This window comes from Molossus molossus, unplaced genomic scaffold, assembly GCF_014108415.1.
Source record: "Molossus molossus isolate mMolMol1 unplaced genomic scaffold, mMolMol1.p scaffold_m16_p_3, whole genome shotgun sequence".
Classification (NCBI taxonomy): Eukaryota; Metazoa; Chordata; class Mammalia; order Chiroptera; family Molossidae; genus Molossus; species Molossus molossus.
In genome coordinates this window covers 74,280,613-74,293,065 of record NW_023425366.1, presented here as the reverse complement: position 1 = coordinate 74,293,065, position 12,453 = coordinate 74,280,613, and the positions used below count along the sequence as shown (strand labels likewise).

Sequence of the window (12,453 nt, the reverse complement as noted above, 5' to 3'; positions counted from 1 at the left end):
GTTTCACCAGGAGCATAGGGTACTCTGTGGGACCTTTGTCATCTAAAATCAGGATCTACCTCCCAACAAAGTGGCTCTCCTCATATGATATTAAATATCAGGCTTGATTGAATAAAAGCTCATTCTCCTCTATTTTGTAAGAGGAAAAAAAAGAGCTTTGCTTCATAGAATGAAGCAAAATTATGATAAGAGAAGAAGCCCTCATGATAAATTAGCTTTTTGGTGGATTATGTTAAAAAAATTAAAAAGCCAGCCCTGGCCAGTTTGGCCCAGCAGTTAGAGCATCAGCCGGAAGACTGAAGAGTCGTGCATTCGATTCTAGTCAAGGGCACATACCTCGGTTGCAGTTTGGTCCCCGGCGCTGGTCAAGGTCATGCGAAGGGACAACCAATTGATGTGTCTTTCTTAGAATAATGTTTCTCTTTGTCTCTTCCTTCCTCTCTCTCTTCCACTCTATCTGAAGATAAATGGAAAAGTGTCCTCAAGTGAGCATTAAAAAAATAATACAAAGAAATAAATAAAAATAAAAAAGCCACACTTGCTTTCCTTTGTGAAAAGAAGGATACAGCTGGGAAGAAAGGCAACACTAAAACTGAAGTAATAAAAAGTGATAAATATTAATGATAATTTAAATAAGATGTGATTTCAAAGTGTCAATTGTATTTAGTGAAAAAAAATTTTTATTATTGTTTTAAGCATTCCAGAGAATATTCTTACATGATATTTCATGAAAAATGGTTTTTATGGACAATTCATTTTGGAATACCTTACCTAATATATGCATATCTTGGATTCAGACAATTAAAGTTATTGCAGTAACAGTGTTTGAGAATTCTTGCTGTAAAGAGACTCATATGCCTTTGTTTAATGTTTCTCATATTTGACCATAAAACTTTATGTGTATGTACGTGTGTAAATACTTATTGAAATTCTGCAGAGATATTGTCCCAATGATTAAATTCTGGAAAATATTGATTTAGGAGGCTATTGTGTCTCTACCCACCACCAAAATTCAAACACATGGTAGGTGTTGCATTTAGTTTTTACCCACCCAGGCACAATGTCTGTGGGTAGAGCCTTTCAATTTAAACTATTGTGAGGTCATCTAAGAAAAGTGAAGTTCAAAATGTACGTTCAGTTAAACCTGAATTTTCTGTTTAAGAAGATACAGATAATTGACATCTGACAATTTAAATATCTGACTATATTGTGGAATATAGTATATAAACACCCATGTGAACTTAAGACTTTCAAAACAAAGAGCATAGACATTACTTTCGAACCAAACATAAATGTATAATGTCTCTTGATAGTATGTGTAGAATCATGTTACAATCTGGTTTCCAAGTTTCTAGCTTTTTTGTTTTTTTAAAGAATAGTTTATTGATTTTTAGATAGAGAAGAAGGAAGAAGGAGATAGAGAGAAACATCGATGTGAGAGCACAACATTAATCAGTTGCCTCCTGCAGGAACCCTACTGGGGACTGAGCCTGAAACCAAAGTATGTGCCCTTGACTGGAATCGAACCAGCAACCTCCTGGTGCACTGGACCACAAAGCTTCTAGCCTTTTGAATGCAAGGTTATTGAAATTACCAGCTTATACTTTGTTTCCTTCTTTATCCCCGGGCACTGGGAATAAAGTCATTGGTTTTTTTAATGGTCTACTAAACACAACATACATCTACTAATGTAGATATATTTTTTTACTTTACTTTTGAAAATTGCTTTTCTTTTCAGATCAAAATAAGATCTGAAATAAAGCAAAAGCAAGACAATTTTATACATCAGTGATATCTATCACTTGTGAATGCAAATCCCCTTGTATTTCCTTCAAACAAAAATAATCAACCTTTTTCTTTAGATCATCCATTGGAAAATTCTCATAATGATATCCTCCATTCAGGGATGGCAATGATAGGATAATATCCACTTATTATAATAAAAACTTTCAACAAGATAACATTCACAAAACTTAATGGCTCAAGCAAACATTAAACGAATAATTTTAGCAACTATATGGTTTAAGAAGATCAAGTATATACAAATTACCTAATATAACTATTCCATGTACAATGCAGAAGAAAAAGGAAGGATTAGGCCTTCAATACCTATAAAACATGTGCAATAGCACAATATAATGAGATAAAATAAAATGTTATGAAAATAAACATTACAAATGATGTTTTACAATCATGTAGACATTTCAAGTAGCTTATTATGGTTACACAAACACATACACAGAGACACATATAAAATGCACATACATTTTACTAGTAAATTTTTAAGCATATGAGAAAAAATATTAGATTATAAAACTCTTAAATGGGTGTAGTGAATCTTCCATGGTTAGTAGATTCATAGTCAATTAGATGGCCTTTTGTCTTCCACATTATAAATTTATCAAACTTAAATGATAATTACAATTTGTCACTTTTTAAGAAGTAAGTGATCTTCCATGCTGTATACTTAGTTACTTAGGAGAAATATAACTTGCATCAAGCTTAAGCTAAATCTATAATAATCCACTAAAGACTAGCATTTAGTAGTGTTCCGAGTCTTTTAGTATTTAGTATTCTGTGACAGCCTTCAAGTTAAATAACTATAAGATCAAAACTGTACCACATTTTATGCAATAAAATCCATCAACCATGCTTCTACTCACTATGCAATTCAACTATATTCACTATACAAATATTCACATTTTTGGCATCATGTAATCTATCAATGTGAAATAAATCAGAGATAAAAAATAGAGATATTCTGTCCTCCAGTTTAGTATTTCTCAAAGTCATGCTCATTGAGAGCCAACTTGTATTGCAATCAATAACTTTTGTGTTCCCTTTTCCTTTATCCACATCATTTAGAAGGTTATATTTAGTCAACATTAAACAAAAGACAATACACATATTAGTCTGAATTAATGTTGGGAAATATGTTACCTAAACAATTTGATACGTTCACTTTAACAGCTTTCAAATCAGAAGATATTATTGTTTACTGAGAAAATCAACAGAAAAAAAATGGTCTCTTTCTATTCTAACATGGGTCAAAATACAGCATTTAATATGAAGAGCTATAAAATAGGACTTCCATTGCTTGCTAATGATATCAATATTAAAATATAAAATATATATCTACATAATTATGTATTATCAAATGGATTAACATTCCCATCCATCTGTATTAATATCCATATATGATATAAAATATCATCTGATAAAACTGAGATATTTTTCTCCAAAATTGCCTGCCCAAAACTTTGTTACTCTGAGTGAAAAAACATTTTTAAGTCTGATAATGTAACAATAATATCAATTTTACTCATATTATGATTTTTCCCTCAAGTACTCAAAATCCACAAATCCTATTATGCTGTCAACACCTGGAGAGAGGAGAGAATGTTGTTTGAACACAAGCTCCACGTTAAAGATTTATGTCTAAAATACAAAAAACAAACTGATACAAAATACACAGGTTTGCTGATAAAGCATCTGCTCCCTGCCATCACTCTTCAATGGTGTAATTGATCTGAGGAAACTGATTATTGCCTCCAGTGATGAGCAAATGACTAAGCACAGACAGCTCCTTTTATTTCCATGGTTCACACTTAAAGTTCAATGGTCACCTGCTCCCAGTCAAAAGTGCTCCACCATACCCTCTACTCTTTCCTGTAAAGCAACCCAGTTTAGTTATTTTGAAACACATTGCACGTGTTTTAAAAGTCCTAATCATTGAGACTTATTTGGAACATAATGAAGGAAATTTTCCCAGTGTCATTTTCATTTTTCAACCTTTTCTCAGACCATGGAGATTTAGCCCATAAATACAGAATCACAGGCCAGAACTGGCTTTGAGGAGTCATTGGCTTCATCTGCTATTCTATATTTGACTATCACAAACAGACAAGGCACTTAACGATTCTTTTTAAAATAAATGTGGGTCTCAATAGGCAACAAACAAATAGGAAAACAAAATTAATCACAACAGGGGAAGGAGTAAAAATATATAACTCCTGAGCAAAATAGGGCATTGTTAAAGGGCTCAACTTTTCATCATCAAAACACAGCAACCATTTTATATTTCAGGCTCAAGTGTAACATACAATTATATTTCCTTCTCAGATATTTAAAATTAGAAGACTCAGTTCTATCTATAGGGTTTGACAAGACGCACTGATACTCTTATGTTTATGAGTGAATAAAAATGAAAGCAATTTTCATCAATAATACTTTTACTTTATTTGATTGAATACTTCAACAGCATCTTACTGTTTTACAACTTAACTGACTGAGAGATAAAAAGTGATGCAGTCAATGACACATTAACATCTTTTCATTTTCAAGTATAACTCTGCTTTGGCATGGCATTTTCTTGCCTGTCTTATTTTACTTTTGTTTCTGCCTTTCCATAAAAGTAAGACACGTATATTTCCGAAGGAAGCATGTATCTCACTGTATGAAGATTTTCATCAGTATTCCGTTGAGCTGCAACATATGCTCGATTAATTTATATGGCCAAACTGAGGGTGGCCTAGTCAGCTTAATTTAGATCTCGATTTTTAAAAGATTGAGATTGACTAGAGCGCCTTTTCCTTTGTGTGTCCCGAGTTCATTCTACCTTACTACAATGGAAGAATCTCATTTTGCCCTTTATTTCAACCTAGAGGGTAGTAAGTCACTCCCTTAGGTGTAATAACCCAGGCACTAACTGTGATTCAGTTAGCAAGATGGTGATAATGATAACAATATCTCAGACTCTTGTTCCCTGGAGACGCTCAAAGACACCAGCAGTACTCACTCTCCCGCATTATGAGTTTCACGAACTGTACCTGAAGGTTTAAATGCAGCCCTAAGCTGAAAAGTATTTTTTTAAGTGGCACCTTGTTATTATTATAGCATACATCTGTTCCCTGTGTGCCTCTGGAGTTGTCCTGGCTTATGACAACAACAAGTTTTTACGACTGTCAGCAAGTGGCAGCACAACTGGGAGAGGGTGAGGAAGAGTGTCTAGCACTGCAACGTCCCTCCCAGTGTTCCTCTGCTGCGAATTGTTACAGAGTAAATATATACTGAATGGAGTCAAATGGTGCCAGAAAAAATGATCGGGGCCATGAAAGGGGGGAGAGAGCTGAATGCTGTCAAGCTATTTTATGTTATAAGAATAATTTGGCATGTCATTTTTGCTCAAAGCAATGTCTCATTAGTGTCCAAAAGGCATTCTGTTTGTTTTTTTTTTAATTTATTTACTGGATATATTTGTGTGCCAGTCAATAGTGACTAGCATCTCTCATATTTTCTCTCATTCATTTGCTCCATGGGGTGAAATGACGAGGCGCAAAGAAGACAAAAGGAAGAAAATGTGTTTATGAACAGCTCATCTTTGATCAAAAGTTGTTTTTAATAATGATGGAATGAGTATGTGACAGAAGACAAAGAGCAGAGGTTAAGACGGAGTGTGGGGAGTGTGTAAAACATTTCTTTCTTTTTGTCCTTCAAAATTAGGCCCTGTATTTATGGATTGTCACCAAAGTGTACTTTGATTTCAGGCACACTGTGACGTGTCCGAGGAAAAGTGGGTCAGTAGGAGACAGGAAAAGGGCTACAGGCAGTGCTGACCTTTTCCTGAAGGGGAGGAGGCTCGGCCACCAAACAGAATACCAATGGTTTTGCTGTGCTGAGTAAGGAAAAGGAAGCGCTGGTCAGTGCAGAATCTGGGGGTGATCTTTGCATATGATGCTGGCAGTAGCGGCTGCAGCCTCCATGCCTTCCTCGTTGACCTCCACAAAGGACTTGTGCATGACCTTGGACAGAAGCAGTTCTCCCTCAGATGACATTCCAAAAACTTCTGCCCTGTCCCACTCAAAGGCATCAGTCATGCCCAGAGAGCAAGGACAGTCTCCATGTCGCAATCCCCTCCATTTAAATCTAGGGAGGAACGCTTCCACCTCTTCATCCGTCATATCTGGCCTTGTCCATTCTGTGGATTTCTCATAAGTAAGTTCTTTTTTCCCCACTGTTTCCTAACTGACATTTTCATCAGGAAGCATGAGGACCATATTCAGCTTTTTGCGGACATGAGGCAGCAACAGAATTTTGTGACTATTTCTCCTGGGTAGGTCATATTAAAGGTAGATTTCTTGAACATCATTTACACAGGTTTCTCCTCATTCTTGCTGACTTTAAATAGTTTTAACTTGGTCCGCTGTTTCTCAAACTCACTATCCCAGTTTCTTTTGAAGTAGATGGCGTTCACAGGAACCAGACCGGTAACTTGATTAACTGAATTTGGAGACAGCAACTCTGTAATTTTACCTTCTGTCTTGGGAGCTACCCAGGTGGCTGTGTGTTTTCTACCCTCCTCTTCCATCTCTGCTTGGTAGACAGGAATCTCTGAAAGATGAGCTGCCATCACAAGAAGCATGATACTTTTCTCGAAAGAGCCTGTTGGCAGTTCTAAGCAATTTCTAATATTGGAAATTTTTGTTGACTTTTAAAGTAATGATCAGAGATGTGTTTGGGAGTATTAAGGTTGCAAAGGTAGTGTATCAAATTGAACTATAATTAGATCATTTTTATCATTAGACTATTTTGACTGTCATTCTAGACTTTTTTAAAGGACAGCAGTAAAACCATTTTAATAATCATTTTCTTTAATGAAGTATCTGAACTGAATACCTTGCATATGCCTATGTGGGCAGGTACTTGTAATCAACATGTAAACTCACTCTCATGATGACATGCATGGACAGAGGTAGTGATCCAGAAGGAGGTAAGAGAACAAACAATGAGAACTACTGAAATTTTACTTTGTCTGAAATAGGCATGGACATCACAGTCTAATATCTGATTCCTATTAAGCAAGGAAAAAAGTGTTTGTCCATTGTTGGCAAGGGCAGTACCTTCATTTTTAATAGTAATGGAATTGCAGGTGCAAGGCAGCATTTTGTACGACTATCTAGCTCCCCTTCACAGGACGGGGAGCACAGTAATGGATTTGTCAATGTTTTCAATTACTTCATATCATCTCAAATATTCATGACCAATTCCGCCCCCCCTCCATGAACTTTATCTTCCATTGTCTTCACAAAATGCCATGTCAAGCTTTTCCAACAAATTGGCTCTATAAGACTTTGTAGATGTTTAGCACAAATAAGGGATGCATATATCACAGAAACAGTAACACACACACACACACACACACTTTCTTCAAATAACCTGTGTTGATATACAATAAGAAATATGTAGTCAATGATCAGAATGTAAAATTTTCCTTATCCCAGTTTCTTATTTTAAGCTCCAATGATTGTTATTATTATGGAGCATGAGATATGGGAAACATTTCATTTGCATAAACTGCTCCTCAGAAACCTTCTGTGGTGTGATTTAGTCACACTCTACATACAGAAGAAACGACAGCCTGTGGATGTCAGGTAACTTCACAAAATCACATCACAACTTTAAAACCAGTTGATTCTCCTGATCCAAGTATAACTATAGAAACTGCAGTCTTGGTTAAAGAGAGAAAACCTATGCAATTAAAGATTTAGGAAAGGTAGGGTACATTTGCTCCAAGTTATGTTTCCATGAATACATTCCCAAATCAAATGGCACCGTTTTCTCAGGACTGTAGAAACCGACTGGGGTCTACTGTTTGGGGCTATTAACTGACAGCAGGCTTGTAGGCACAAACTTGCTTTCATCTGCCTTGACTAACCATATGTAGGCCAATATTTAAACAGGGATTTTAACCTAACTGACTGTAACAGCTCTAAATGACTCATTATGAACTATCGTCGAAGTACTCCTTAGTTCACAGATAATTGGCCTAGAATACTAGAAGTACTTGAGCCTTTCATATCCATCAATCTGTTATTACTCAGATCACCTTTTCACAGGACTGAAGCCCATATGTAATCTTCAATAAGTATTCAATGATTATACCCTATGGAGCATTCATGTATAAAACACTTTCCCAGACATTTTAAAAAAGGGCTGCTGAATTTATGAATAACTTCACACATTCCCATTTGTAAGAGTCTATCCTTAGGGATTTCATTCTGTAAAGATTAGATGGCAGACCTCCAAACTAAATAACCTCTTGTTTTGTGCACTTGTTTTATAAGTAATGGAATAAAACTGACATTCATCCGCACAGGTGACTCAGGTGGTTTTTGATTTATTTATTTCATTTATTTAAATAGTCATTTTCTAAAAATTAGCTGGCCTGTTTAAAAAAGGCTTTAACATCTTAATATCCTAGCAATGATCAGAATCTTTTCCCCAGTATTTCCAAGGCATTTTAGCCTAATTTAAAAGTTAATATTTACATAATTCAATTTAATTTATACATTTAATTTAACTTAAATTGAAGGGTAGCATGTGCATTTTAAATCTCAGATAGAGGATGGTGGGGGGAGGGGGGTGCTGACCATTCAATGATTACATTATTTGTAAACTCAACACCTTTTTCTTCTCAAATTGTGCCCTACTGTCTGTCAGCAGAAAGATGGGCTGAATGCTCTTTCTTTCAAGATTACAGTTCTGCCAATAATGGTTTAAAATAGTGAATTTACTTATAAGATTTCACTTAGAAAAACATGTGTGCCACTAAATTTCTTCCAAAAAAATCTTAGTGTAAAACATGAACCAATATTTACACATTCAATAATTTATTTTAATTATAAATAATTGGGAGAAATGTTTTATGTTCAATTTTTAGATGGAAATAACTTCAGTTTTAGCACTATAACATTAATGTACACTATACAAAATATGTTGTGGTAGTCACAATAAACTACAGTACTTTTAAAATTTAATATTATTGTAAAAATTATTTTATTCACTGCTATTCAGAGTATTATCAGGCATCTCTTCATAATGTCATTAATAAATAAAACTGTAAGACACCTCAAGTATTTCATATGTCTTACCTTGATTCTTGCAATATTATATGATCAGAGTTGTATCCATGTAAACATAAATAATTATACAAGGGTATATTTTACAGAAATCAAATGAGTGTTATAGGTTTAAAGACATAGATGTCCAGTCTCTCCCTACACCTATTCAAACAGCATAGATGGACCTAGAGGGTATTATGCTAAGTGAAATTAGTCAGTCAGAAAAAGACAAATAACATGTGATTCATTCATATGTAGAATCTGAAGAACAAAATAAACAAATAGCCAAAACTGAAATAGGCTTATAGATATAGAGAACAGACTGAGGGTTGTCAGAGGGAAGAGGGGTTGGAGGACTGAGTAAAATGGATGAGGGGATTAAGTACAAATTGGCAGTTGCAAAACAGTAGTGGGGATGTAAAGTAGAGCATATGGAATATAGCCAGTAACCGTGTAATAACTATGGATGGTGCCAGTTGGGTACTGGAAATATTCGGGGGACACTTCGTAAAGTACATGATTGTCTAACCACTATGCTCTGCACCTGAAACTAATACAAAATAATATTAAATGTCCATTGTGATAAAAAATAAAATTTAAATAGAAAAAACAACAATTTTCAGTGCCTACTGCAAAATGAAAATGTGTGTGCCTTTGTTTAAAAAGAAGGAAAGAAACATACCATTAAGGTGTAAACTGAAAAGCCTTCTCCTTTGTGCTGTGCACCTTCTCCCTTACCTTGTCGTCATGTTTACCGTTTGCTATTTTGCTCAAGTAAAGTTAAAATTTTAAATTATTAACATGAATGTATGTTCATTTTTATATTGTGTAATGCCAGTTTAAAATGAAAATATTAAGAGCATTTAACATGGATATGGAATTACTGAACTTACACAATTTATAATTTTAGTCAATACACGCTTAAATATTTACTTCTTACTTGAAAAACAAATGTTCCACAAAACTGACTCAGTTGTTATTTTACCTCCTATTATGCACACATTCTACCAGCTCTTTCTACTTATTGATGAGTAAGAAAGTACTAAAAGGAAAGAGACTATGGGTTGTCATATCTTTCCGTTTCCTTCCATGCCATCATTATTAGCATAAGAGATTGGCCAATACAGGAAAGTAACAAAAGTAATAAATTATATGATGGGGTTCTTTGGTCGTTCATTTCTTTCTTTCTTTTTTAATTAATTAATTTATTTTTGCCACAGATGTTTCTCCTTTTTTCCCCACTGATTGCCCTCTCCCCCTCCCTCCCCACCCTGTCCCCAGCTTTGTTGTCCATATCCATTGTTCATGCATACATGCATATAAGTTCTGTGGTTTATCTCTCCCCCACCACCCAGTTGTTCGTGTTTCTTCGAATGCCACTGCCTTCTTTAAACACTACTCAGGGTTATTTCTCTGCTCACTTGGTCGCAGATGTAACATGCTCACCTTGCATTCACTTTGAGTCTGCTGAATGCCCAAGCACCGAGGTCCTCAAGAGTTCTGTGATCACGGAGCATCACAAATGCTGTGAGTGACGTGGCAAAACAGTGGGCAAACGTGTTACATACAGCTCCTTTGCTAATGCGCATGCTCAACTGCCCCGCTGAACTTCACTGACAAAACATTAGTTCAAAATAAAATGGTTAAGAATTTCAAGATGGTGAAGCAAAACAAACCAAATGTGGAGACCTTCCTGAGTATGGGTCCCCGTGCTACTGCACAGGCCTCACACCTAAGATGTGGCCTCTGAAAGGGGTAAGGGATTTTGCTTTTTAAATAAGCACCCCAGGGGATTCTTATTTATTTAAAGTTTATGAACCATAACGGCTAGTAGATTTCAGATTTAGGACAGTTGTCTTCTACCTGGCTATGAGAACTCGTAGACTCAGATGGTCCTGAGCTAGTTTACTTGAGAACATTGCTTCCAATCTTATTACTACTTGCTTGAGCACCCAGATGTTGGTATTCAAGTGTTTGACCTTTAATTTCAAAGAGTGTCAATGATGAGGAGAAAAGCTTGGAGACCTGAACTGGCCATCATGTTTCACAGAGAAGTTCCAAATTGATCAAAGTATTAATATCATCCATATGACTTCCTGCCCCTTCACACACATTTCAGAAGTTGAACATGACATTCCATAGACAGGCATGTGGCCTAGAATACTCAGTTAATTGCCCTTGCATTTTAAACCACTATTGAAATAACAATTTTTTTAAAAATCCTCACTCGAGGATATATTTTTCCATTTATTGTCAGACAGAGTGGGAGGGAGAGAGAGAGAGTGAGAGGAACATCAATGTGAGAAAGTCACATTGGCTGGTTGCCTCCCGTATGACTCCCTGCCCTTGACTGGATCGAACCTGCAACTCTTTGGTACTTGGGCCGATGCTCCAACCACTGAGCCAAACTGGCCAGGGCTAAAATAACAAATTTTTAAATATTGAATTATTGTATAGTAAACAAATTTGAAAACCAAATACACAAAATCAAACATTTTTTAATATAAAAAATTTAAAAGTATTGTATTTCACATGAAACAATCTCTGGTATGCAATAATTTTGTAGTTTCAAGAAATACAATTCTTCAGAATTCTTCATGGAAGCCAAGATAATCAACAAAAATGTTCTTTTCACTATGACCATATCAGTTAAAATGAAAACATAATTTGATAATGTGAATATGCTATTTTATCTGCTTCTCTTTTAAGAACTTAGTTTCATAAACTATCAAATGCATGAAAATTCAGAAATGAACAGAAGGAATAAATAAAAGTGGTGCTACAAATACATACTCTTTAGTAATAATAAAAATGTCTTTTTTATCTGTAAGTATTATCAGTTTCATTCATTTTCACAGATAAATGGAAATTGTCCTTAATGCTGCAAATGTTCTTTGGAGAATTTAACCTAAATTTATAAAAGATGAAAAGTATACGTTCAAAGTAGATAGAAGAATGCAGATTTGTGGAAAACTATTTTACTCATATGTGGGACACAAAACTGAAACTCACAGGCACAGACAACAGGATGGTGGCTACCAGGGTGAAGAGGGTGGGGGCAGAAAAGGGTATAGGGGCCAAATCCATGGTGACAGGAGATGGTTTGAATTTGAGTGCCGGGCACACAATGCAATATAGAGATGATGTATCAGAGAAACACATACTCGAAACCTATATAATCTTATTAACAGATGTCGCCCCAATAAATTTAATTTAAAAAAAATCCTAGCTAAGAATTAAAGAGACAACCTCATAAAAAGTAGATTCACCTTCATGGAAAGCATTGAAACCAGAATCAATGAATGTTTCTTCATTCAGAGGAAGTTTGGACCAGACATCTCAAAAGGCATTTGCATCCCTTTGAACATACTTAGGAAAATAGTTCATTGTTCTGCCTTCCTCTTTGGTTCTCTGACTCTGTTCTAGTCTATCTCAAAATGAACAGAAGATTCTTATCCTTCCCTCTTTGTTGGAATAGATACATTTGTGTCATATCACCACAAGTAAGGCCTATGATCCTTCTACTTCTAGTCTCGCTTCAGTTAAAATGTGC

General features: G+C 35.3%; 1 pseudogene; it reads right to left on the bottom strand.

The window, feature by feature from the left end:
- Positions 1 to 5,599: 5,599 nt before the first annotated feature.
- LOC118642049 lies at positions 5,600 to 10,489 on the bottom strand (annotated as a pseudogene).
- Between the last annotated feature and the right edge of the window lie 1,964 nt (positions 10,490 to 12,453).